This window comes from Trachinotus anak, unplaced genomic scaffold (assembly GCF_046630095.1).
Source record: "Trachinotus anak isolate AG129_WGS33_773 ecotype Australia unplaced genomic scaffold, CSIRO_AGI_Tana_v1 ptg000004l, whole genome shotgun sequence".
NCBI lineage: Eukaryota > Metazoa > Chordata > Actinopteri > Carangiformes > Carangidae > Trachinotus > Trachinotus anak.
The window spans coordinates 8,772,920-8,789,459 of NW_027273855.1; the positions used below are offsets into that span (position 1 = coordinate 8,772,920).

A 16,540-nucleotide genomic window follows, 5' to 3' on the forward strand; every position below is an offset into this window, starting at 1 on the left:
GGATGAGATGATGAGATGAAAGGGTGTAAAAACAGACAGTGTGTGCGTGTGTGTGTGTGTGTGTGGGGGGGGGGGGGGGGGGGACAATGGAGGCAAGTAGAATTAAGACTACAGAGGTTGAAGGTGAAACATGTTGAGTAAATACGTGGAATAATATCTGGGAATTCAGTTATAACATTGTTTGGAAGAAACTTCAGTGTGCAATTAATGGGATGGTACCGTAGCAAAATAAGATGGTTTTCTCCTGGTTGGGGAGGAGAAAGGTTTGAAGGCAGATTATGAAACTGTGGCTGACCCTAGCCTTACAGCTGTTTTGATTGTTCATCTTTCTATTTTCTCCACAGACAACTGTACACCTGACCAATCCTCTGTACCCCCACATGTGCCTCCGTCTAATCCGTGGCTTCTTATTCCCTGTCAGCTTCACACAGTCACAGAACACTGCAGAGTTTTACCCAACTTGCGCCACTTAATGATTGGAAATCCTTTTATTGGAACCATTTGCTGTAATAAACAGCAAAACCTGGAGAGCAGAAATAGATGTATTTTTACTTTTTAGCAGTAGAAACAGTAACTGCTCCAATGTTTGGCCTGCTACTTGCTATAACCTTGCCCACATAAAGAAGTCAAGCTTTTGGTTTGGTAATACAACAACCTTAGGTGAAATTGACAAAAATCCCATACCAAACTATAAAGACATGGAGGAAGAAGAAGAATTTAATGAGAAGATTGACACCACTCTTGTGTACATCCATTAAGTATGAAGCTTGAGTCAGGAATTGATTATTTAGCTTAGCATAAAAATTAACAAATAAAAATAAAAGTCAGTGATAATTATAGTCTGTAAAACCACAACATGTCATTTTTACACTTCTGGTTCTGTATGGAAATGAGGTTTCACATGTTAAGTAGGGGGTTAGAGATAGTTGGTGATTTTTTTTTTTACTTTGGGCAGAGGCTAGCAGTTTCTCCTTGCTTCTGGTCTCCATCCTATGCCAAGCTAAGCATCATATTTTCTCCACAAACATGAGGTGGTATGAGTTTTATTGATTTTTTCAAATAGTGAACAGACATAGTCCAAAATGTCAAACAATTTCTTTATAACGAATACTTTATACCATTCAAAACAGTAGGGACTGCTGTTTATTCTGATGTATGGTTTGTTGTGTAAACTCAGGAGTTAGTGAGGTATTGCGCCGACAAGAATGGGTGTGGAGATGGGGGCAGAGCTGTATCAGGAAATTTTACTGGGGCACAGCAGATATATACAGGGGCATGTGCCCCAGTAAAATGGGTCTGGCGACGCTGATGATGAGATCCATGAGACTGAACTCAAAAAGTATATCTGCAGACTTAAAACTATGTGATATAAGAGGCCAAAACTCTTCATACAACTAAAGGATCTGGAGAATTACTGATATTTCTCTGTCGGCTCATTGCTACAAATGACCCCTTTCACATTTCCCCTTTTTTCCTAACATTTTGTGGCTATAATTGATAGTAGGATGCAAGTTGCCCTGAGTCGGAGTACGTTTTGTTCAAGTTAGTGTTTCAGAGGTAGGTGTACGAAAGCATAATGGATTCACTTGAAAAAAAAAACAAAGTAAAGTTTCGACCTTACCCTGTAAAGTGCTTCCAGATAATGTATATTATGATTTGGCGCTATACAAATAAAATTGAATTGAATTGAAATTGTCAAGATAAAGACCATAATTCATAAGAGATTTGTTCCAATTTGTCAGTTTGCCGTGACTCCCACAGTCAAGGAATGCTAACAGACAGCTACAGTTATTACAATTACAATTCATCCATTAGAGAAAACATTTTACAGACTAATATTTTTGATTGACATTGGTCAAACTTATTTAACCAAAGTGTGTTATGGCACTTGTGAATGGCTGAGTGATCGTTATTAGGGCATAATACTTTATATCCTGGGCTTTATAGCTCTTAAAATGTCAAATTTTAATTTTACTTTGTGGAATTCATTACACAGTAGTTGTCGTTGTGCATATGCTAGCTAATATTCATGCCCTTCAAACTGTCCTTTAGGCTAAAAAACATGTCACTAACACGCCACTGTAAGTTCATGTCTATGGGAGCAAAAGGGGGACAGTTCCAGTCTGCATAAAGGGGAGTGTCGGGAGACCTAAAGTGTTTAAATCCAAAGCCTGAATCGTCATAGGTGAAGATCGAATGAGTTGGAAAATAAAAATATAACTTAAACAGAGCTTGTATACGGATAAATAAATGATCAGATTATCAAGTTATCGTCATAATTACGTGTCAGACATGCTACCATTAGCTTCCAGTTCAGACAGACTGATGGTTATGTGTTGTCAAGCATTTGAAAACAGTTCTGAAATGCGAAATAATAGAATTTTAATCATGTGATAAAACATGCGATCAATTGCGATTAACTATTGAAATTCAGCAATTAATTGCAATTCAGAGAAAATTAATCCTTTGACAGCCCTAATTATATTATATTATATTATATTATATTATATTATATTATATTATATTATATTATATTATATTATATTATATTAAAAAAATCTACATAAAATAATCATTCAACAATCTTCACTTTGTTTGAAACCTTTATTATCATTATTAATGATTCACATGAGCCAGTAACATGTAATTGCAACTCTAATCAATCAAACATCATGTGGATTACTCATACTGGTTACAATTAAAGAATACAAAGGTCAAAACAATAAAAAATAATGTTAATGACAGAAGCTCATGTGAATTACACCAAAAGTACACCATTCAACATAAAATCTACACCGTGAGAGCTGCTGCTGGACCAGTCTAAGAGGATAATGACAGCAGCATCAGCTGATTGCATGTGCATCATACAATACAGCTCAGAATCATCATTAAACATCTTGTTGTGGTTTACAGACTTCACATTAAATTCACCAATATGCATGTATTACACACTGTACATAGATACAGTGTTAACAGAAATGACAGTGACAGTTTATCCCTGACCTTGAAAAGGGAACATATGTAAATAAACAAAGTGTGACAAATTAAAGAAAAAAAAAATGAACAATGAGTGGAGAAACAGGATGACAGTGTTTTCATCCATAGGGCACAAGGGGTCACTGAATGGTTTGATTAATATGAAAATGATGAGAATCATATACTATTGCATTCACAGTCACCAGATCTCAAACAAGTTAAACAACCAAGGATCAACATCTTACTTACCTTATGAAACTTTATCTTGGTTATTATTCAATAATGAGATGTTTTAGTATTCTCCATTTATTAGGCTGCAACATTATTTACAAAGACCCCAGTCATTTTGGTTGGCTTAAACTGTGCAACAGCCCCTGGACCTTTTATCCAGTATATTTTTCCAAATGGATATCGAACTGACCCCCCTCACCTCTCTTTCTCCCCACCATCTTTAAAAAGAAGAATGAAAGGTAGCAATCAGCAATCATTCATCACAGGTCGCAACACAAGCTTGCTTGCTTGCCTGTGTGTGTGTGTGTGAGTGTGTGTGTGTGTGTGTGTGTGTGTGTGTGTGTGTGTGTGTACTTGTACTTGCTACATAGTAAGGACATTTTGGTCAGTCCTCACTTTTTGAGACACCTTCAAATCACATTTTGAGGGTTAAGACTTGGTTTTAGAGGTATGGTTAGAATTAGGTTTAGGTTAAGGTTTGGGTCAGGGTTAGGGTTAGGCACTCAGTTGTGATGGTTAAGGTTAGGGTAAGGGGCTATGGAATGCATTATGTCAATGAGTGTCTTCACAAAGATAAAAGTACAAGTATGTGTGTGTGTGTGTGTGTGTGTGTGTGTGTGTGTGTGTGTGTGTGTGTGTGTGTGTTTTTAGCGTATTATAGCCTTTATGATCACCCAACATAACACATAAAGTAACCTTAATCAACAACATCAATCACAAGACTATAATAATTTTTTATATTCATTGGCAATTTATTCCTAATTAAGTGTGGGCTAGAGGAAAAAGGCTATAACAATTATGAATTATGTTCATCAGTTTGACAATTTTCTTTATTTATTTAGCATAGCTCTCCTTAAATTGACCGCTTCAGCTAGCAAACACACAACTTTTACACTGACTCTGTTTCTGGTTCTTGACTTCCTTGTTCAATTTTCATTGTACAAGTTGGATAATGGAACAAGCTGACGTGTTGGTGCACTGAATTTAATTGCACATCTTCATTCAATGCGTTAATAACACATGCTTAGCATTAACAGCATTTCAATCAGGAGAGACAAGTGAATGAAGTGAAAGCAAATATTTTAATTAGACAAGACATGTGATGATAGTGCTGCAGTTATAGACTTTGGTGCTTGGTCTCGTGGGGGAGATGTTTAGAGTTAGGATGAGCAGCAGCAAAATACATTTGCATATATGTATATAATCCCCCCAAGACCAGCACTGGTGGTGGTGGCGGCTGACTATCCCTCTGATGCTGATGATGGCCGAAGAACCTCTGATGCTGAAGATGGCTGAGAATGCTCCGAAACTGATAAGGTTGAAGATCCTTCAACGATGGGTTGGCTGAGAGACCTCTGACGTAGAGATGCCGAAGAACCCTCTGACGCAGAGAAGACTGAAGATCTCTCTGAGACAGATTATGGCAATGAACTCTGGAACCCGGTGGAGATTGGGGACGTCAGCGGAGCAGGAAACTAAAACTGAGAAGGAACATCTTTAAAAAGGGAACACCAGCAGATGATAGGCTGATTGAACTTATGCTAGAGCTTCATTTAACTGCACAAAATTGCCATCATAGTCCCTCCTTACTGCCTTTATTAAAACATTATTCTCATCACTGCTTGACAAAATATACCTCACAAGTTCTCAGAAGAATGTTCCAGCAGAAAAGGCAGTTCTACCAGTGGAAAAGCTGCTATTCATGTACTGCAGTGTAACCTGAGTCAGAACAAAGGGATGGTGTGGAATTTCACCAAAGAGAGTGATATGTCTGTATCTACAGGTGTTTGCAAGTGTGTGCAACTGACCGCTAGAAAGTGTGTGTGCTGTATTTGTCCATCTGTGTATTTACTTTCCTAGTTTGTCATATTTTATGCAACTAATCAGCTAAGTACAGCTGAGAGTAGACAATCTGCTTCCTGTCTACACTGGCTCTCACATGCCAAGTGTATGTGAATGGTGATTGTATGTGTGCGTTTTCAGGTGTGATATAGTAGTATAGTATAGATGGAGATCGTCTCTGATACAGAGCTAAAATGCTCCTCTGGACAGAGATCTTTTTTGTTTTAAAATGCCATTTCAAAATGGAAACATAGTAGTGTGGACGTAGCCTGAGAACTGCACTCCTGTTGGAGGAGGCTCTTGTTCAATAACGCATCAGCAGGATGGATGGTTGCCAACAATAGAGCCAAAATGTGATCCTACTGACCCTGAGAGAAAGCTTCCATCAGTCTGTCCATCTTTCCTTTATATTTTCAGGCATTTTGCATTTAATGCAAATAAATCAGATTAGTTATTCATTTAACCTATTATTAGTTCTGGAAAATGTTTTTTTTTATGTCAGGAAGACACAATTTAAGTCTTCTTATTCCAAGAATTTCTTTGAATTGTGTCATTTTCATGACACCAGTAAGATGATATGATATGCCTGTCTACAGTCAAGGTCAAGTTGCAATCCACTGTGACGTCACCCATTTATTCGTGAACTGCTGTTTTGAAGTCTCACGTTTGCAATTTGGTCGTCATCATCTTGGTTTTTTGAAACCAGAAGAAACCATATTTGGACAAGAGCCGGAGCTAAGGAGAAGTGAAGGGTGGATCTGACCTGCTCTGTACTCTATCCTGATTGTCAGGCAGGTCACCGTGTGTGGTACAATCTGTCAATCACACTGTAGTGATACCTGTAGACATACCTGCTTTATTTATCCCTTGGATTTATTTTCCTCTAAATGGAGCCATAATTTGAAGATCATTTTGTATTGAGGGAGACTTGAAACTAGCGATCGTGATCATATAAACTCAATAAGAAAATGTTTACTCAGGTAATAAATCAAGTGAGAAGTAGGGTCATTTTCTTATAGACTTCAATATAATCTGACTTCTTTTTGCAACCAGTGGAGTCACACCCTAATGATCATTAGCTAGAATGCATCTCAAAGGAGTTTTAAATCGAAAGCAACTGGACTTGGTTATTTGTCTAGGAAGACGTTTCACCTCTCATCCAAGAGGCTTCATCAGTTCATTCTCGCACCTGACCAGGCTGGGACTGGTCCAACTAGCTGGTGTGGAGACCCAGGTATTTAACCTCTGGGAGGGGTTTTCACAAGGCTGATGATGTCATTGGTTCCCTTTGTGCTCCATGTGCCAACGACAGTCGTTAGAGTGACTGTCTTGGTGGAGAGTTGGTTTCGACTTCGTTAGAGCCCTATTGTGTTATAACGACAGTCGTTGGAGTCACATGCCACTTGTGAACAGTTGTTTTTCTTAGAGGTTAAATTGTTGAATCTCCTGGGAAGGGATGAAAGGGCAGCATTGTAAATTGGAGATAGGTGGTGTCTGAGGCCTCCTCCCCTGTTGAGGGATGGTTTCTCTACTTTCACATAGATGGCTTCTTTCACTCCTCTTTCGAACCACCTATCCTCTCTGTCCAGGATGTGAACCTTGCTGTCCTCAAAGGAGTGGGCTTTCTCCTTAAGATGTAAGTGCATAGCAGAGTCCAAGCCTGAGGAGTTAGCTCTCCTGTGTTAGCTAGAATGCAGGTGTCAGGCACTTGGATTCACTTTTCAGGGTTTATGTCCATTTTTATGTACAGTCTATGGTCAAGGTACTGATATATTCTGACAGAAGTGAAACTGTATTAAAAAAACTCCCAACAAAAAAATACTTCTTATGTAGCTCTCACTGTATGGGCCTTGATTGCATGGTGTGACTATTGAAAATAAGTCAAATGGCACAAAAAAGTCTTAAAGGCTTAATGGACTCTTGGGATGGATATTTTTGCAGTGGGTGCCTTTCCCATCTTTCACTTTACATCCTAATTGTGCTATCAACGATTAAATTTAAATTCTCTCCATTCCCAGCTCTCTTTCTAAAAGGTTCCCTCAAAATCCAACACATCAGGCTCTGTAACAGACACATGCACACACACACATACACATACACATATACAGAGAGACCGAATCACCAGTGACGTCAGTTAACCTGAAGGCAAGTTGACTGTGAACTACACACACTTGCACATGTACACAAACATGCTCTTACATGCACACTGCAGTAATGCAAGCATGCCAGTGTGTATGCTCAGCTTACACACTCTCACATGCACCCACACACAAACGGTCCCCTCCAGGTAACAGGGAGTGTACCTTAGGGTGTCTTATCAGCCCTAAATCATTCACTGTCTCTACTCCCAGACAGAGAACATAAAACATGTGCACAGCATTTGAATTTCCTATTTCAATAATGTTTGACGTTCTTCCCTGTTCTTTTCTCTCCGCTGGCTGTTTTACTTCTTGTTTTCAAAAGTCATTCTGTCTGATTAACCTTCACAGATGTCAGACTGTCTGGCAAATGGTAGCTCTGTCTTCCTGTATACAGTCACTTAAAAGTTTGCATTTCTGTCAGAAGGCTACATAGCTGACATAGCTGTGATGTTTCAGCATTTGACAAATGACTCTTCAGGAGTACAAAAGTGGAGAGCAGGTCTAAATATATTAACATAACATAACATGACCTGAGCGATAGATGTGATCCTAATGAGCAAGTCATAAGTATCTTGTTGACTGAGCTGGACTTATATGCGTCTGTTATTTGTAAATCCACCTTTAAATTCAAGTCCCTTTGAATTCCTTCGAAACTACAAGCTAGTTTCAAGCTAGCAATTTCCTAAATCTGGTTTAACTATCAAAACTTTAAGATCCAAGGTATATTGAAAGTACTCTGATTAACAAATTATGTGTTTTTTCACCAAATTAAGAAGCTATAAATATACAAATACTAAAAGTCCTAAGAGTTTTACTGCTAGACACAAATGACTCAAAGGCCCTATATTATAAAATTGTATGGTGTTTTATTTGAAGTGTTGATATTCATAAGAAGATATATTTGTGGGTTTAAGTACCAAAAACCATCTCAGTGTAGTTTTACATCGCCTCTCTCAGCGCTTTGATACTTTCAGAGTATTAATATAGAACCTATACCTGCTCTGGAGCTCTAGTAATAACAGGTCAGTGAGCCACCAGAATAGAGGCTGTGAGCCTCTCTTCTGATTGGCTTTTCTGAGTGATCATATAAAAGTAAATAAAGGAGATTTCAGGTAAACACTCAGAGTCCTGCAGGGTTGGATTGAAGATCCAGTTGGGCTGGGCTTGGGCATAGCTGAGGGCAGTGACTGGTTTGTTGTGACATCATAAAGTTACATCAGTCCTGACAACTCATTTTCTGAATGCAGGGTATGGGCATTTTTCTGTGGACTGAGTGCTTTGATATTTTCACAGTATTTATATAGAACCTAGCACTGCTTTATAATCAAAAAAGACATCGACAACTATGTTTATACAATGTGGGATCTTTAAAAGTTCAAAGTGTATGTGCACCGGAGGCTCCTAGTTTCCATGACTGCAACTGATTTACAGACTAGCTGTGATGTCACAAAATCTTTCTGGTACATTGACGTATTTAACTATGTAAAAATCCTCAACCATAAATAATGTTTTGTTTGACATAGTTTTCTCACATAGAAAGTGAAACAAAAATCAAAAACTGGGGCTGGAAGTGTAATGGGAATAATGTTCATCTGCTCCAACCATTGAAAGGCTTTATGGTCTGTTTCCAAGTTGAACTCGCTCCCAAACAGATAGTACATGAGGATGTCTATAGCCCACTTAATGGCCAAACACTCCAGTTCCACCACAGAGTACCTGGCCTCCCTGGGAAACAGTTTCCTGCTGATGTATGCCACTGATTTTCTTTTATCTTCATCTCCTTGTAGGAGGACCCCACCTATCCCCTGGTGAGAAGCATTTGCCTGGACTGTGAAGGGTAAGTTGAAGTCTGGTCTCTGCAGTGCCAGCTCCTGGCACAGGGCCTCCTTGAGGTGCTGGAAGGCCTGCTCCTGCTCCGGCCCCTGCTACTCACCCCACTCCACCTTGGTTTTTGCTGCGCTGTTGAGATCAGACTGGTGCTGCCCTTGCAGAAAAGTCCTGGATAAAGTGCCGGGACAGACCCTCCAGACCCAGAAATGACTTCACTTGTTTGCAGGTGGTTGGACTCTCCCTGGCCCAAATTGCTTCCACCTTGTCCTGCACTGGCTTGATGACACCACCTCCGAGGATGTAGCCCAAGTACCGAGTCTCCTTCTTAGCCACTGCACACTTCCTTGGATTGATGGTCAAACCTCCTTCTTTGATTTGCCCCAGTACAGCTGCCAGGTGGCTCAGATGTTCCTGCCAAGAGGTAGAGTATATTACAATATCATCCAGATAAGCAGCTGCAAATGTTTCCATACCTGCTAGCACTTGGTCCATCAACCTCTGAAAGGTAGCAGGAGCCCTGTGGAGACCAAAAGGCATCTTGGTGAACTGAAAGAGTCCTTGAGGTGTCCTGAAAGCAGTTAGTGGCTTGGCAGCATTAGACAAGGGCACCTGCCCTTTCAATGAAGTCATCAAGCCTTGGCAGAGGATAAACATAAAATTCAGATTGTGCATTTATCTTTCTGAAGTCAATGCAGAACCTGATAGTCCCATCCTTTTTGATCACCAGGATGATAGGATTGCTCTACTCACTGGTGGAAGGCTCAGTTACCCCCAGCAGCATGACTGCAATTTCCTCCTCCAACACCCGCACCAACTTCTGTGGAATGCGATACATTCTCTGCCTGATGGGGGGGCTGTCCTTCAGGCAAATGTTATGCTCCACTAGACTTGCTGCCCCTGGTTTTTCCTGGAATAAATTGGGTGGCACAATGGCCTGCAATTCTTGCTGCTGGATTACAGAGAGATGAGAGAGATCAAGGGATACAGAGTTATGACTGGCAGGAGTGAACTCACCCACCAGGTCAACCTTCTCCTCTACTTTCTGAATAAACATCAGCTGTTGGGGTGGGATTTCCCAGGTTTTCCACTTCTTCAGCAGATTGATGTGAAATGTCTGTTACAGATTTCTCCTCTCCGACATCGCAATCTAATAGGTGGTTGCACTCAACTTCCTCAGCAGAGTATATGGGCCCTGGCATTGAACAACAACTTGTTCCCAACTGTTGGGAGAAGGAGAAGTACCTGTTGACCTGTGGCAAAGGATCGCCCTCTAGCTGCCTTGTCATACCACGTTTGTTGTCCATGTTGAGCCTTCTCCATCTTGTTCCACACCAGCCTGGTGGACTGCTCCATTTTCTCCCTCATCTGCAAGACAAATGCCAGAACACTGGTTCCTTCTTCTGGACTCCCATCCAGGACTCCTGCAAAACATTGAGGGGACCTCTCACCTGCCTGCCATAAAGGAGCTCAAAAGGTGAGAAGCCAGTTGAAGCTTGAAGCACCTCCCTGTAGGCAAACGGGAGATATGGAAGCCACTTGTCCCAGTCCTTGACATTAGTGGATATAAACTTCTTCAGCATGCTTTTGAGTGTTCTGTTGTACCCCTCCACTAAGCCATCAGTCTGGGGGTGATAAGGGGTGGTTTGAATACCCTTAATGCCTAAGAGCCTATACCCCTGCCAGAGCGTATTGGAAAGGAAGTTTGTTCCCTGATCTGTCAGGATTTCAGATGGAATACCAACCCTGAAAAAGAGCTGCAGTAGTGCATATGCTATTTGTTTAGTTGTGATGTCTCTCAGGGGGAATGCTTTGGGGTATCTCATACTGCAATTACTGAATTACTGAATTACTTGACAGATAGGACATGACTGACAATACCTCTGAACCTCTGTATTCAGACCTGGCTAATAAAATCTGCTTGCAATTCTGTCCAGACTCTCTCTAGTCCTTAGATGACCTTCCCAGGGAATACTGTGGCCCAGCTTTAACAGCTGTTCCTGGAGCGCCTGTGGAACTACCAGTCTTTCCCTATCATCTACATCTGCCTTGTAATACAGTACCTGGTCTCTGAGGAAAAAGCCTCCCCTGGCTTGGAACCTCTCGGTTGACCTGTGCTGGCAAAAGGGGACCTAGCTCCTCTAGACACTGAATATTTTCTGCTGGCCCTCCCTACTCTCCTGTGTCTTCCCCCTCCCCCCAATTCCTGCATCTGTCTCTGACACTTTGTGACAATGTGGACTGGCTTACATGATCTAACCAATTCCTAAAGTATGGGAACATCCTGTCCCAAGATTTCCTGGTGGGCCAAGCTGTCTACTACACCAACTGAAAGAAGGTAAGTTTTCCCAGCTACCTCCAGGTACACCACTGCCATAGGATAAGCTCCTGGACCCTTCTGGACTAGTGATGGGTGTATTAGCGTCTGTACACTCCCTGTATCAAGTGGAGCTTTGACTGATTTTCCATTGATCTTAACTATAGTGACCTGCTGCTTTCCGACCCAGCAATCCTCACTTTGACAGGGCCGGGGAACAGTACAAAAATAAGCTGCTTTAGCTTTTCTGACTGGGCATTCTGGCTTAATATGCCCTTCCTGACCACAGTAAAAGCAAACAGGCTTAGGCTCAGTAGACTTGTTCTTAGCAGGTATGAGTTTTTCAAAGGGCCTAACTGGCTCTGGCTCTCAAGGACCCCCTCCACCCCCTGACCCCAGTAGATTACCCCGTGCTGTGCTGGGCTTCTGTGGGGGCTCAAACTGATAGCTCTTGGACCATCGTCAGGTTGCCAGGAAGGTTTCCACAGTTTGAGCTGCTTCCAGATGCTGTTTTGGGTCCCTTTCCTTAACCCCCACTCTGAGCTCTGGAGTGAAGGAACGATAGACTTGCTCTTGAATGAGAATCTCCCCAACCTGCTCCTTGGTCTTCTTCTCTGGCTGGATCCATTTGCTTTACAAGTCTTTAAGTCGATTGTAGAACTCTCTTGGGTTCTCATTAGGACGGATGTCCAGCTCCCTGAACCTCTGCCAATAGACCTCTTCATTGATTTCATATTTGACCAGGATAGCTTCTTTGACTTTCATGTAGTCAAATGTGTTCTCTGCTGCCATGGTCACATATGCTACACATGCCTCCCCCACAAGATATGGAGTCAGCCTCACTGCCCAATCAACCTCTGGCCACTGATATGCCATGGCCAGACGTTCAAAAATTGTCAGGTACTGCTCAATATTATCACCTTCCTCCAGCCTGGGGCTGCAGCCTGTCCTCAGCCCCTACCCATTTGTCCACTCTGGGCACTGGACTGGACAACATGCTCCTCCCCATGCTGTTATGATGTATTCAGCTGGGGTTGACTCACTCCCTCCTGCTGCTGCTGCTGTGGTTGCCCCACCTCATCCATCAGGCTGTTAATTTGGATCTGCATTTGGTGCCACCTTTTGTCCTGTCGATTTGTTTCTTTGTCCCACCTTTCACTTATGTCGCATTGAAACAGGAGACATTGCTGTAACTGGCCAGTAACTGAGTGAGCCTGCAGGCTCCAGGTGCTCCTCCTTGGGATGTATGATTACGGGCAGCCCCCCTGAAGCACCTCCTTCAAGGAGCTCCTCAGAAACATCAGTCTTTTGAGATTTGGATTGTGTTTTAGGCCCCTATATTGTCAGCGCCAACACTATACCCCTTCAATCTGGTCGCATCTTATTCCACACTATCTCTCTTCCCCCATTCTGCTTTCTCCCCAGGTATATAAGCCTGGGGGTCCCTACCAACTCACTGGGGGCATATGACCCCTCCCACTACCTTTAACAATATATTTACATTTTATATTTACCTCTTTATTTACATTCACACCTTATACACCACTGCTACCCAATACAGGATAAAAAAAATACATAACAAACTCTAAACTCTAAATTCTAAACAAAAGCCCCAAAATTAACCAAAATCCTCTACTCCCTCGCCTCTCTCCTCTCTGACCACTTGCACTGCCGAACAAGTTAAATGGCATCAGCTGACCACCTGAAGGTGCAGTTTCATGTGTGCACTCCATGAATCACACCCCTGGAAGCTCCCTCACACTGTTATTATTTTTTTTCTATTTAAACAGAAAGGGAGGATTAATGATGTGACGTCACTTCAGTTATGTAGCCTCTAGGGGAGCACTTGGTCAGTTAAATATATTGACTTCAAACCAGAACAGTCGCTGTTTGTTTTAAATGAAGTTATATCTTCCCCTACTCAGGTAATATGTTTTTCTTGATTTGTATTCCTGTGCATCATTGCTTTGCATTGTCACCATGATTAAATACCCTGATGGCAGACCAGAACAGTCACTGTTGTTTTAAGTGAAGTTATATCTTCCCCTATTCAGAGGTGTAACAAAAGCTCACCTATGCTTACTTCCTCATTGAGAAATTTAGATCAGGTCATGTGCCCCGCCCACCACCGCTGCTTGTGATAGGTTTACAGGTGAAAGAGCAGAGAGTAGCAGCCACATGTTTGAGTCTCAGTCAGACCCCAACTCAGATGAAGAGTCTGTTGTGACCAAAATCAGAAATTAGCAGACATATCAGAATGGTTAGCATAGTTTTTTATGTTATTTGATAACTTCTGTACTGACAAGGTTATGGGTTTATTTTGTCCTGCCCCCCATCCCTGCAAGTTGATGGGATTGGTTCCTTAGTTGACGTATGAATCCCTGGCTGTCTGATCTTTTTTATGGCCCTGTTCATACCAGGTATTACCATCCACCTTGGGTGAGCCGATCAGAAGTAGACTATTACTATTTCTAAACTTACTGCTAAACCCTTATTTCACTGTAGAGCTGTGTTCAGCAGATTGATTTGCTCAACCCCTGCGTACTGCTCTCTTGCCTGCTCTCTCTCTCACTCACACACACACACACACACACACACACACACAGAACCACAATGACATTGGCATATGAAGCAGGGAAGTGAGATCCATTCACAAGTTGTGACCACCGTGACGTCACCTATTGGTTTGCGAACTGCCGTTTTGAAGCCTCAAGTTTGCAATTTGGCCGCCGCCATCTTGATTTTTTGAAACCAGAAGAAACCATATTTGGAGAAGAGGGTGGAGCTGACCTAAGAGCCGAGGTCACTGTGCCCGCCCATCTACACCAGCTATCTGACGGACCGTGAGAGGCTGCTCTGTGTGAATCCGAAATCAGTCATTTTCCATAAGTCAAGGTAAACTTTAGTACTAAGTGATAACTTACTGTTAATGGCTAACTACATGTATGTCCACATGTGGAAATTTTACATATAGGAATGTAATGTACACACAGATAATGAAATGTTATTGTAACTTAAGTTACCGTATGCTAACTTACACACAGTGTAAACTAACTGTATGTAAGCTAACTGTAGAGTAGCAGCAGTATAACATCTTGTGGTAAAACCATAGACTGTAAATGGTAAAACTCTATACTGTTGTGTTTTAAAACTGGTGGTTCTGTGAATCAAAGGTTATTGCCTGACTTCATGAGTGTTAACGATGACAGCAGGTTGTCAATGTTGTTAAGTTACAAAACGATAACGTTATTACAGTGAACTGTGCTGGAGACCTCCAGACCCAGCAGATCAGTATTGTTAATATTTATTCTCGCAGTGCAATCGATCGCCACGTAAGTGTGCGTTGATATTAAGTGTGGTTCACTGATTTTAGTTTTTCATTAATTTCATTGTTAAAAACTGGTGTCAGAACATCTGTTGGAATTATTCTCTGTCTCTTTCAGAATAAGTTACATCACTGTCTGCTTGGATTGATTATTGCATCTGCACCCACTCAGTGCCACTGAAGTGAGTATTAGTTTCTATGATATTATATATTGTAAAACAGTACAGCAGTTTTTACAACTAGCTGGAGGGAGTACTGTATTAGTGCCTTTATTGGATAGGTCAGTGAGAGAGTGACAGGAAAGTCAGGGAGAGAGAGGGGATGACATGCAGCAAAGGGCCGCGGGTCGGATTCAAACACAGGGCTGCTGCCCTAATGGTACGCGCTCTACCAGGTGAGCCACCGAGGCACCCCCAGGAGTACTGTATTTTCAGATAACTGTGTGGAGTTAATCTAATAAGAGTGCTTCTTATGTTACCTTTTTCCAGCTAGAATATCATACATATCTCACTATTACAGCGTTTCTTTCCATCTGGCCAAGGTCTGGATCACTGGGGACAACTACGTCCATCGTGGAGCCCAAAGAGCTACAGAGACCACGGGGCTCAACCTTGGTGATGATGGTGTCTCCGTCCATTGGTTTGGCTGGGGAGGTCTAAAGTGGAAGCTGTCTAACACCTCTACTACTTGTTACTAAAGATGAGGGATTGAACAATTTATTATGCAAACTTGTGACAGGTCACCTTTATCTTGAGCCACAAAAGTGTTTTATTTTTATATTTTTATATTTACTGAATTTAGTAAAAACTTTTTACATATCTTTCCAGTATTGGCGATGGTTAATGATTTTGTTGAAATTGATGATTTTTAAAAGGTGCAATAAAAGTGTAGTGTCCTAAGTTCCATATGGTATGTGACTTCCTGGGTATTGTATGTTGTAATGTCTTAATTTCCATATGTTATGTGACTTCCTGGGTCTGGTACATTTAATTAGGGGCCCTAGGTCAAAAGGACATAGGAGATGAGCGTTTCTTTGTCTTCGGAAATGAGGTCCATTTTGATATGGACCATATATCTTGTCTCAGCTTCATGACACCAACCTATATAATCGGGTAGTTAGAGCTGATATTCAGAGGAGATTCATATTGGCTTCGACTCCTCTCTCAGGCAATCCATGGTGCTTGATTTGATGCTGGACTTTGTAATAAACCTCTTTATATACAAGTAAGACGGTGTCAGCGGAGTTTTCTTCATCATCATCACATCATCGCTGTTTAAGAAACAACAAAAGTATTTATGAATCTCTTGGTCTAAGTTTGTTGATGGTTTTATGGTATAAATTTTGACAATCCTAGAACACTGACAATAAAGGATCAAAAGCCAGATATTTTAGTTTGTGCTTACCATGTGTTTTATGTACTTTATGTACTATGAATTATCAACTTCAATGACACTGAACACTCATTCACCAAACTGTACTGTTAAATACATCACAAGGTGTAAGGTAAATCTGGAAAACCCAGGCAATACTTCTGTAGTTCATAGGAAATGCTCTCAGTACACTTTAATCACAGTAGGTTTATTTAAGATTCCATAAACAAACCTACAATCCCAAATTAGAAAAGCACATTAAACACATTTCAATGACAGTAACAGCAGATATGAGTAAAACTAATGTTCATAAGCTGTACCTCACTATACAAAAGAAAAACCATAAAAGGACATAAAATATCAGTTTCTTTACTGCTTACTTGACTGTTTTAAAATCTTACTGTCAAATCTGCAGTATACACCAAAGATTTTGACTAGAGTAACGCTAAGGACAAAGAATATTAAACTTCTACAGAACTGGTCTGTCTTTCCATCAGAGGCACCTGAACT

At 41.2% G+C, this 16,540-nt stretch overlaps 2 long non-coding RNA genes across 2 annotated transcripts in view; both read left to right on the plus strand.

Annotated features, from left to right (window-relative positions):
- LOC139620284 (uncharacterized) overlaps positions 1–16,540 on the plus strand; it is a 266,597-nt gene that overhangs the window by 156,820 nt on the left and 93,237 nt on the right. The gene's annotated exons all lie outside the window — the stretch shown is intronic.
- Positions 4,590–16,341, plus strand: LOC139620285 (uncharacterized). Its single transcript, XR_011690794.1, has 3 exons — positions 4,590–14,229; positions 14,778–14,841; positions 15,201–16,341. It is a non-coding gene; the product is annotated as an uncharacterized lncRNA (long non-coding RNA).